The 9,063-nt window shown below is 53.6% G+C and overlaps 1 long non-coding RNA gene across 5 annotated transcripts in view; it reads left to right on the forward strand.

The window, feature by feature from the left end:
* LOC141581050 (uncharacterized) overlaps window positions 1-9,063 on the forward strand; it is a 57,184-nt gene that overhangs the window by 27,486 nt on the left and 20,635 nt on the right. For all 5 annotated transcript variants that reach the window (XR_012513488.1, XR_012513491.1, XR_012513490.1 and 2 more), the window contains one exon: window positions 8,164-8,281. This is a non-coding gene — a long non-coding RNA (uncharacterized LOC141581050). The remainder of the gene's footprint in view (window positions 1-8,163; window positions 8,282-9,063) is intronic.

The raw sequence follows: 9,063 nt of genomic DNA on the forward strand, positions 1-9,063 counted from the left end.
TGCCCAGGCAGCATCTCAGCCTCTGACCCCCTAAAAGATATGCATGGAGCATCCTTCCTGCCCCAGGTTCCAGGGCAGGGCGGGGGGGCCGGGCCCCCAGTACATATTGGGTCTCAACGCCTGTTTGTTCTGGAAAGGGAGCGTCCTTGGGGACCTGAAACCTGCACCCTCCCTGCCAGTTCCCAGCGAAAGCCTTGAGGCCGGGCACAGTCAGATCCCACCCCTGGGCCCCGTGGGACCTGGGCCAGCCCCGGTGGCCACGCCTGTCAAATGGGGCCACATCTCAGCCACAAGGGAGGTGGTGACAGTGACTCCAGGGCCTCAACCCCTCCTAGCAGGCAAGGACCGAAGTCCAGGCCAGCTCCTGTCCCCTGTCTCCGTACGGGGTTGGCGTGGGGCTGGGAAGCGACCAAGACCAGCTCGTCCTTGGCTCTGGGAGGCTCGGCTGGGGGCAGGACCCCACCAGCTTCCGTGTGCTTGTGCCTTCTGAGCTCTGCCAACCCGTGTTTCCATCCTCGGGGGGTCACGAGGGCAGGAACCGCCAGACCTGTCACAGACCAGGGCACTGTGGCTGGAACAGAGGCCCCGCCTGTGCCTCCCAGGACCGCTAGCCCTCGCCCTCCAGGGGCATAGGTGCCAAGAGCCACTCGACTCTCAACACCCGGAGCAGCCAAACCCCCAAACCCAGGGTTCCCCTAAGCCTCGCCTGGGGCCTTCCCCACCTCCTAGGTGCGGGGTCTCCCTCCCCTCCCCAGTGGCTGGGGCCAGGCTGAGCATACCCTGGGCTCTGGTTCATTCTAGCATGAGGCTTCTGCAAGGCACATGGCACAGCCCATGCCCCCAGCCCCACTGCCAGGGCTGCCCCGGCCTGGGGAGGAGGTAGAGCCCCTTGTATTTCATAATGCTCAAAACACAAAACAAAACAAACAAACAAATTCAAAAATTAACTGAGTGTGGTGGCTCACACCTGTAGTCCCAGCTACTCTGGAGGCTGAGGTGGGAGGATCGCTTGAGCCCAGGAGGTTGAGGCTGCAGTCAGCTAGGCTTGCACCACTGCACTCCAGCCTGGGTGACAGAGGGAGACCCAGTCTCAAGACATAAAAAGAGAAGGACATTCCGTGCCAAGGAGCCCGTGAGCCACGGCTAGGGGTGGCTTTGGAGCATTTGAAGTCACCTCCAATGACCCAGCCCAGGTGTCCCTGTCAGGGGAGGGGAGGCCAGCTTCGGTCCAGCAGGCAGACCAGCGTGTTGGTGTGGGGGCACCCAGATCTTGACCCCCATCCCTATTCCCAAAGGGCAGAGACAGGACAGGACTCCTCCAGGCCCTCGATGCCAGCTAGTGGGTGTTGGAGTCTGGGCTGGGTCCCCGGCATTGTGGCTGCTGCGGAGGGAGATGAGGCCACCCCGATCCCCACCGGCTCCAGCCACAGCAACCAAAGCTGATTCAGGCCTCGACTCGGAGACAGGCCGGATCGGCCGGGAGGTGACACGGTGATGCCACGACTCCCTCGGCCGATGCCACGTAGGGAGGGGGAGACACCCGGAGACCACCTGGCGAGCTGGCCCCAGGAGGGTGGGAGCACCAGGGCCTCCCTCGCTGTGGGGGTTCCCGCCCGCAGACAGCCCGGGCCGCAGGACCTGGCTCCCAGCCACTCGGAAAGGCTTCGTCAACTAAAGACTGCTTGGTCAACTGTCATCTCCATTAACGCAGAAAAATCATTAGGCACCGGTCCCAGGACCCCGATCGTAAACTGGCCGGTCCCCGGGGCCCTCACCCGGGCGGCAAATGGCATCCAGGGGAGGCCCCAGCCCCGAGGCGCCCGCCCCGCCCGGCCCTCCGCGCCGAGCCTCTTCCGATCGATTTTATGAAGCAGCTCGGGTTCGTCAATGCTCCCACTTTATGCCCCTGTTTAAAAATTCTTAATTAAGCAGGTTTTTTCTGTTTACACTTGAACTAATTACACTTTTAAAACCAACAATAAAACATTAGGCCCAGGCTATTAAGGGCTTCGGTGCAGGCCCGCGGCCGGCCCAGGGGGCAATTCAGGAACTAGGCCCTTCCATGGGAGATAGGAGTGCCCGGCGGCAGGCGGGTGCCTGGCGTCCCTCAAGAGGGTCCCCGGGCCTTATCCGCCTTCCTGGAGGGTGGGGAGGGGACAGCAGGCGCCCGGATGAGCCATGCTTCCGCCCGCCCGGCCGATGGCCCTATCGATCGGAGCAGCTTCCCCACGGCTCATCTTCTGGGGCATCCTCGGAAGACAAGGTCCGTGCCAGGGAGGGCCCAGGGGTGGCCAGAGCGAGAACCGGAGGGCTGGGAGGGTCTCAGGCAGAAGACTCTGGTGCCTGGTCAGCAGATGGTGACAATGGCCCCTGGACAGTGTCCTGAAGGTCATTCAGTGGCCCTGCCCCAGGGCTGGGAGCCTATTTGGGACTGGGGCAACGCGTGTTGGGAACCACTGGCATTCCCAACAAAGCCCCCCATCCCCTGATGGGCATCTGAAGCTCTGTCTGAGCTGGACCGAGGCTGGCCTCCCCTCCCCCCGCAGGGGCACCTGGGCCGCGCCATTGGCGATGACTTCAAATGCTCCAAGTGCACCCCCAGCCATGGCTCACGGGCTCCTTGGCACAGAATGTCCTCCACCAATTTCCTTCTCTTTTTATGTCTTGAGACTGGGTCTCCCTCTGTCACCCAGGCTGGAGTGCAGTGGTACAAGCCTAGCTGACTGCAGCCTCAACCTCCTGGGCTCAAGCGATCCTCCCACCTCAGCCTCCAGAGTAGCTGGGACTACAGGTGTGAGCCACCACACTCAGTTAATTTTTGAATTTGTTTGGTTTGTTTTGTTATATGAGACGGAGTTTCACTCTTGCTGCCCAGGCTGGAGTGCAATGGTAGCATCTTGGCTCACTGCAATCTCCACCTCCTGGGTTCAAGACCATCCAGCCTGATCAACATGGTGAAACCCCGTCTCTACGAAAAATACAAAAATTAACCGGAAGGCAAGGAGGGGAAGTCAGGCCTTACCTGGATGGCAGCAGAGAGAGAGAGAGCTTGTGCAGGGAGGCTTCTGTGTTGAACCATCAGATTTCGTGAGACTCCTTCATCCTCATGAGAACAGCGCAGAAAAGACACGCCTCATAGTTCAGACAGCTGCCACAGGGTTCCTCCCACGACACGTGGAAATTGTGGCAGTTACAATTCAAGAAGAGATTTGGGTGGGATCACAGCCAAACCATGTCATCCACACTTGACGAATGTTTGGATTGTTCTGTGGAGATGGAGGGTCTGTGTTACCCAGGCTGGTCTCAAACTCCTGGGCTCATGTGATCCTCTCACCTTGAACTCCCAAAGTGCTGAGGTCCCAAAGGCATGAACCACCATGCCAAGCCTAAAATTTTGTAAATGTGATTTATGATTGTGAATTTCAGCACTCATCTTTCTGTGAGGCAGTGTCCAGTTTAAATACGAATATTGAAACAATTCCATCATTTGGTCTAAAAATATCAGCTATCTGGTTCTTTTTTTTTTAAAGATAGTCTCACTCTGTTGCCCAACCTGGAGTGCAATGGTACCATCTTGGCTCACTGCAACCTCTACTACCTGGATTCCAGTGATTCTCCTGCCTCAGTCTCCCTAGTAGCTGGGATTACAGGCATGTGCCACCACACCCAGCTAATTTTTGTATCTTTTAGTAGAGACGGGTTTTCACCATACTGGCCAGGGTGGTCTTGAACTGCTGACCTAGTGATTCACCCACCTCAGCCTCCCAAAGTGCTGGGATTACAGGCATGAGCCAGCACGCCTGGCCAGCTATCTGGTTCTTTAAGAATATGTGACTTGTCTGCAGAATCACCTGAATTAGGCCATTTCTGATTTGTAGATGGAATGAGCATATGTTTGATTCTGACTAGAACAATTGAAACATGTAACAAAAGTAACCTGTTTTTTATTTCACTTCTCTCTTTCTTTTCCTTTTTTTTTTTTTTTATTTTCTTTTGAGACAGAGTTTCGCTCTTGTTACCCAGGCTGGAGTGCAATGGCGCAATCTTGGCTCACTGCAGCCTCCGCCTCCTGGGTTCAGGCAATTCTCCTGCCTGAGCCTCCCGAGTAGCTGGGATTACAGGCACGTGCCACCATGCCCAGCTAATTTTTGTATTTTTAGTAGAGACGGGGTTTCACCATGTTGACCAGGATGGTCTCCATCTTGTGATCTCATGATCCACTCATCTTGGCCTCCCAAAGTGCTGGGATTATAGGCGTGAGCCACTGCGCCCGGACCTCTCTCTCTTTTTTTTTTTTAAGAAATGGGGTCTCACTCTGTTGCCAAGGTGTATACAGTGGTGCAGTCGTAGCTCACGGCCACCTCGACCTCCTGAGCTCAAGCGACCCTCCAGCATCAGCCTTCAGAGTCGCTGGGACTGTGGGTATGTGCCACCATGCCTGACTTACTGGTTTTATTATTTTTTTTAGAGATGGGGTCTGGCTATGTTTTCCAAGGTAGCCTTGAGCTCCTGGCCTTAAGCAATCATCCCACCTTAGCCTTCCAAAGTGCTGGGATTACAGGTACGCACCACCATGTCCAGTCTTTATTTTAATTTTTTTTTTTTTTTTTTTTTTTGAGATTGAGTTTTGCTCGTTACCCAGGCTGGAGTGCAATGGCGCGATCTCGGCTCACCGCAACCTCCGCCTCCTGGGTTCAGGCAATTCTTCTGCCTCAGCCTCCTGAGTAGCTGGGATTACAGGCACGTGCCACCATGCCCAGCTAATTTTTTGTATTTTTAGTAGAGACGGGGTTTCACCATGTTGACCGGGATGGTCTCGATCTCTTGACCTTGTGATCCACCCGTCTCAGCCTCCCAAAGTGCTGGGATTACAGGCTTGAGCCACCGCGCCCGGCTAATTTTTTTTTTTTTTTTTTTTTTTTTTTTTTTTTTTTTGAGACAGAGTTTTGCTCTTGTTGCCCAGGCTGGAGTGCAGTGGCGTGATCTCAGCTCACTGAAACTCCCGCCTTCTGGGTTCAAGCGATTCTCCTTCCTCAGCCTCCCAAGTAGTTGGGATTATAGGCGTGCACCACCACGCCCAGCTAATTTTTGTATTTTTAGTAGAGACGGGGTTTCACCATGTTGATCAGCCTAAATGGTCTTGAACTCCTGACCTCAGATAATCCACCTGCCTTGGCCTCCTAAAGTGCTGGGATTACAGGTGCCTGCCACCATGCCCGGCTAATTTTTTTTTTTTTTTTTTTTTTTTTTTGTATTTTTAGTAGAGATGGGGTTTTACCACGTTGGCCAAGCTGATCTTGAACTCCTGACCTCAGGTGATTCACTCACCTCGGCCTCCCAAAGTGCTGGGATGACAGGCGTGAGGCTCCGTACCCGGCTCTTTTACTTCTCAGTGCACGCCTATACTACCAGCTCTCATGCACTCACCTGGTCTTCGCTTTGGGTCTTGCTGAACTCTCGTGAGCTGTGGGACACTGGACCTCTGAGGCCCTGGGCGCAGTGACTGCTAAGTGCAAACAGAGCAGCGTGGAATATCTAAACACACACGTTTTGAGACTCTCCCCTGCTCATGGGCATCTTCCACTGTTCCACAGGACTTCACTCATAAAACACAAGTTCAAGCCGGGGGCAGGGGCTCACGCCTGTAATCCCAGCACTTTGGGAGACCCAGGCAGGCAGATCACCTGAGGTCCGGAGTTAGAGACCAGCCTGGCCAATGAAGCAAAACCCTGTGTCTACTAAAAAGTACACAAGATGCCGGGCGCGGTGGCTCAAACCTGTAATCCCAGCACTTTGGGAGGCCGAGGCGGGTGGATCACGAGGTCAAGAGATCGAGCCCATCCTGGTCAACATGGTGAAACCCCGTCTCTACTAAAAATACTAAAAATTAGCTGGGCATGGTGGCGCGTGCCTGTAATCCCAGCTACTCAGGAGGCTGAGGCAGGAGAATTGCCTGAACCCAGGAGTCGGAGGTTGCGGTGAGCCGAGATCGCGCCATTGCACTCCAGCCTGGGCAACAAGAGTGAAACTCCGTCTCAAAAAAAAAAAAAAAAAGTACACAAATTAACCGGGCGTGGTGGCGGTTGCCTGTAATCCCAGCAACTCGGGAGGCTGAGGCAGGAGAATCGCTTGAGCCCAGGAGGCGGAGGTTGCACTGAGCCGAGATCACACCACTGCACTCCAGCGTGGGCAACAGAGTAAGACTCAGTCTCAAAAAAAAAAGAAAAAAAGAAGAAGAAGAAAATTGATTCTTCCAATACAGCATTCTGACCAGGTGTCATGGCTCACACCTGTAATCCCAGCAGTTTGGGAAGCCAAGGTGGGTCGATCACCTGAGGTCAGGAGTTCGAGACCAGTTTGACCAATATGGTGAAACCCCCTCTGTACTAAAAATACAAAAATTGCCGGGCGCGGTGGCTCAAGCCTGTAATCCCAGCACTTTGGGAGGCCGAGGCGGGTGGATCACGAGGTCGAGATATCGAGACCATCCTGGTCAACATAGTGAAACCCCGTCTCTACTAAAAATACAAAAAACTAGCTGGGTGTGGTGGCGCGTGCCTGTAATCCCAGCTACTTAGGAGGCTGAGGCAGGAGAATTGCCTGAGCCCAGGAGGCGGAGGTTGCGGTGAGCCGAGATCGCGCCATTGCACTCCAGCCTGGATAACGAGAGCGAAACTCCGTCTCAAAAAAAAAAAAAAATACAAAAATTAGCTGGGCATGGTGGCACACGCCTGTAGTACCAGCTACTTGGGAGGCTGAGGCAGGAGAATTGCTTGAACCTGGGAGGCGGAGGTTGCAGTTAGCTGAGATTGCGCCATCGCACTCCAGCCTGGAAAACAAGAGTGAAACCACATCTCAAAAAAAAAACCACACACAGCCGGGCGCGGTGGCTCAAGCCTGTAATCCCAGCACTTTGGGAGGCCGAGGCGGGTGGATCACGAGGTCGAGAGATCGAGACCATCCCGGTCAACATGGTGAAACCCCATCTCTACTAAAAATACAAAAAATTAGCTGGGCATGGTGGCACGTGCCTGTAATCCCAGCTACTCAGGAGGCTGAGGCAGGAGAATTGTCTGAGCCCAGGAGACGGAGGTTGCGGTGAGCTGAGATCGCGCCATTGCACTCCAGCCTGGGTAACAAGAGCGAAACTCCGTCTCAAAAAAAAAAAAAAAAAAAAAAAAAAACCAAAAAAAAAACCACACACACACACACAAATTAGCTGGGTGTGGTGGCATGTGCCTATAGTCCCAGCTACTCAGGAGGTTGAGACAGGACAATGGCTTGAACCTGGGAGGCAGAGGTTGCAGTGAGCTGAGATTGTGCCACTGCACTCCAGCCTGGGCAACACAGCAAGACTCCATCTGAAAAAAAAAAAAAGAAAAGTGTTAGTCTGTGTTCAAGCTGCTGGTAAAGATCACCCACCCATACTTGAGACTGGGTGATTTATACAGGAGAAAAGGGTTTAATGGACTCACAGTTCCACATGGCTGGGGAGACCTCACAATCATGGCAGCGGAAGGCAAGGAGGAGCAAGTCACGTCTTACATGGATGGAGGCAGGCAAAGAGAGGGCTTGTGCTGGGAAACGCCCCCACATAGAAGCAGCAGATCGCATGGGACTTATCCACCATCACAGGAGCAATACTGGAAAGGCCTGACCCCACAATTCATTTTTTTTTTTTTTTGAGACGGGGTCTCGCTATGTTGCCCAGGCTGGAGTGCAGTGGCTATTCACAGGCGCGATCCCTGTGATCAGCACAGGAGTTTTGACCTGCTCCGTTTCCGATCTGGGCCGAATCACCCCTCCTTAGGTAACCTGGTGGTCCCCCGCTCCCAGGAGGTTACCATACTGATGCCAAACTCAGTGCGGACAGCCAATTGGCATAGCGCACTACAGCCCAGAACTCCTGGGCTCAAGAGATCCTCCTGCCTAAACCTCCCCAGTAGCTGGGACTGCAGGCACCCCGCCTGCCCCCACAATTCAATTACCTCACACCGGGTCTCTCCCACAGCATGTGGGAATTTGAGGTGAGATTTACAGGGAGTCACAGCCAAACCATATCAAATAATAATAATATAATGGTAAACTTTATGTTACATCAATTTCACCTCAATTTTTTTATTATACTTTATGGATTGATTTACTGATTTATTTTCGAGACAGGATCTTGCTCTGGCGTTCAGGCTGAAATGGAGTGACACAGTCTTGGCTCACTGCAACCTCCGCCTCCTCAGTTCAACTGATCCTCTCGTCAAAGCCTCCGGAATAGCTGGGACCACAGGTATGAACCACCGTAACTGGGTTTTGTTTTATTTACTTATTTTCTTTGAGATGGAGTGTTGCTCTGTCACCCAGGCTGGAGTGCAGTGGCGCCATCTCGGCTCACTGCAACCTCCGCCTCCCGGGTTCAAGGGATTCCCCTGCCTCAGCCTCCCAAGTAGCTGGGACTACAGGGGCGCGCCCCCATGCCCAGCTAATTTTTGTATTTTTAATAGAGATGGGGTTTCACCATGTTGGCCAGGCTAGTCTTGATCTCCCGACCTCATGATCCACCCGCCTTGGCCTCCCGAAGTGGTGGGATTACAGGCGTGAGTAACTGAGGCCAGCTTCTCTTTTGTTTTGTTTTGTTTTGTTTTTTGAGACCGAGTTTTGCTCTTGTTACCCAGGCTGGAGTGCAATGGCGCGATCTCGGCTCACCGCAACCTCCGCCTCCTGGGTTCAGGCAATTCTCCTGCCTCAGCCTCCTGACTAGCTGGGATTACAGGCACGCGCCACCACGCCCAGCTAATTTTTGTATTTTTAGTAGAGACAGGGTTTCACCATGTTGACCAGGATGGTCTTAATCTCCTGATCTTGTGATCCACCCACCTCGGCCTCCCAAAGTGGTGGGATTACAGGCGTGAGCCACCATACCCAGCCAATAACTGGTTTTTGGTATGGTTAATTTTTAGTAGAAACGAGGTCTCGCTGTATTGACCGGGCTAGTCATGAATTCCTGAGCTCCAGCAATCCTCCTACCTAAGCCTCCCAAAGTGCTGGGATTGTAGGCATGAACCACTGTGT

The sequence above is a fragment of the Saimiri boliviensis genome, chromosome 14 (genome assembly GCF_048565385.1).
Source record: "Saimiri boliviensis isolate mSaiBol1 chromosome 14, mSaiBol1.pri, whole genome shotgun sequence".
Lineage (NCBI taxonomy): Eukaryota > Metazoa > Chordata > Mammalia > Primates > Cebidae > Saimiri > Saimiri boliviensis.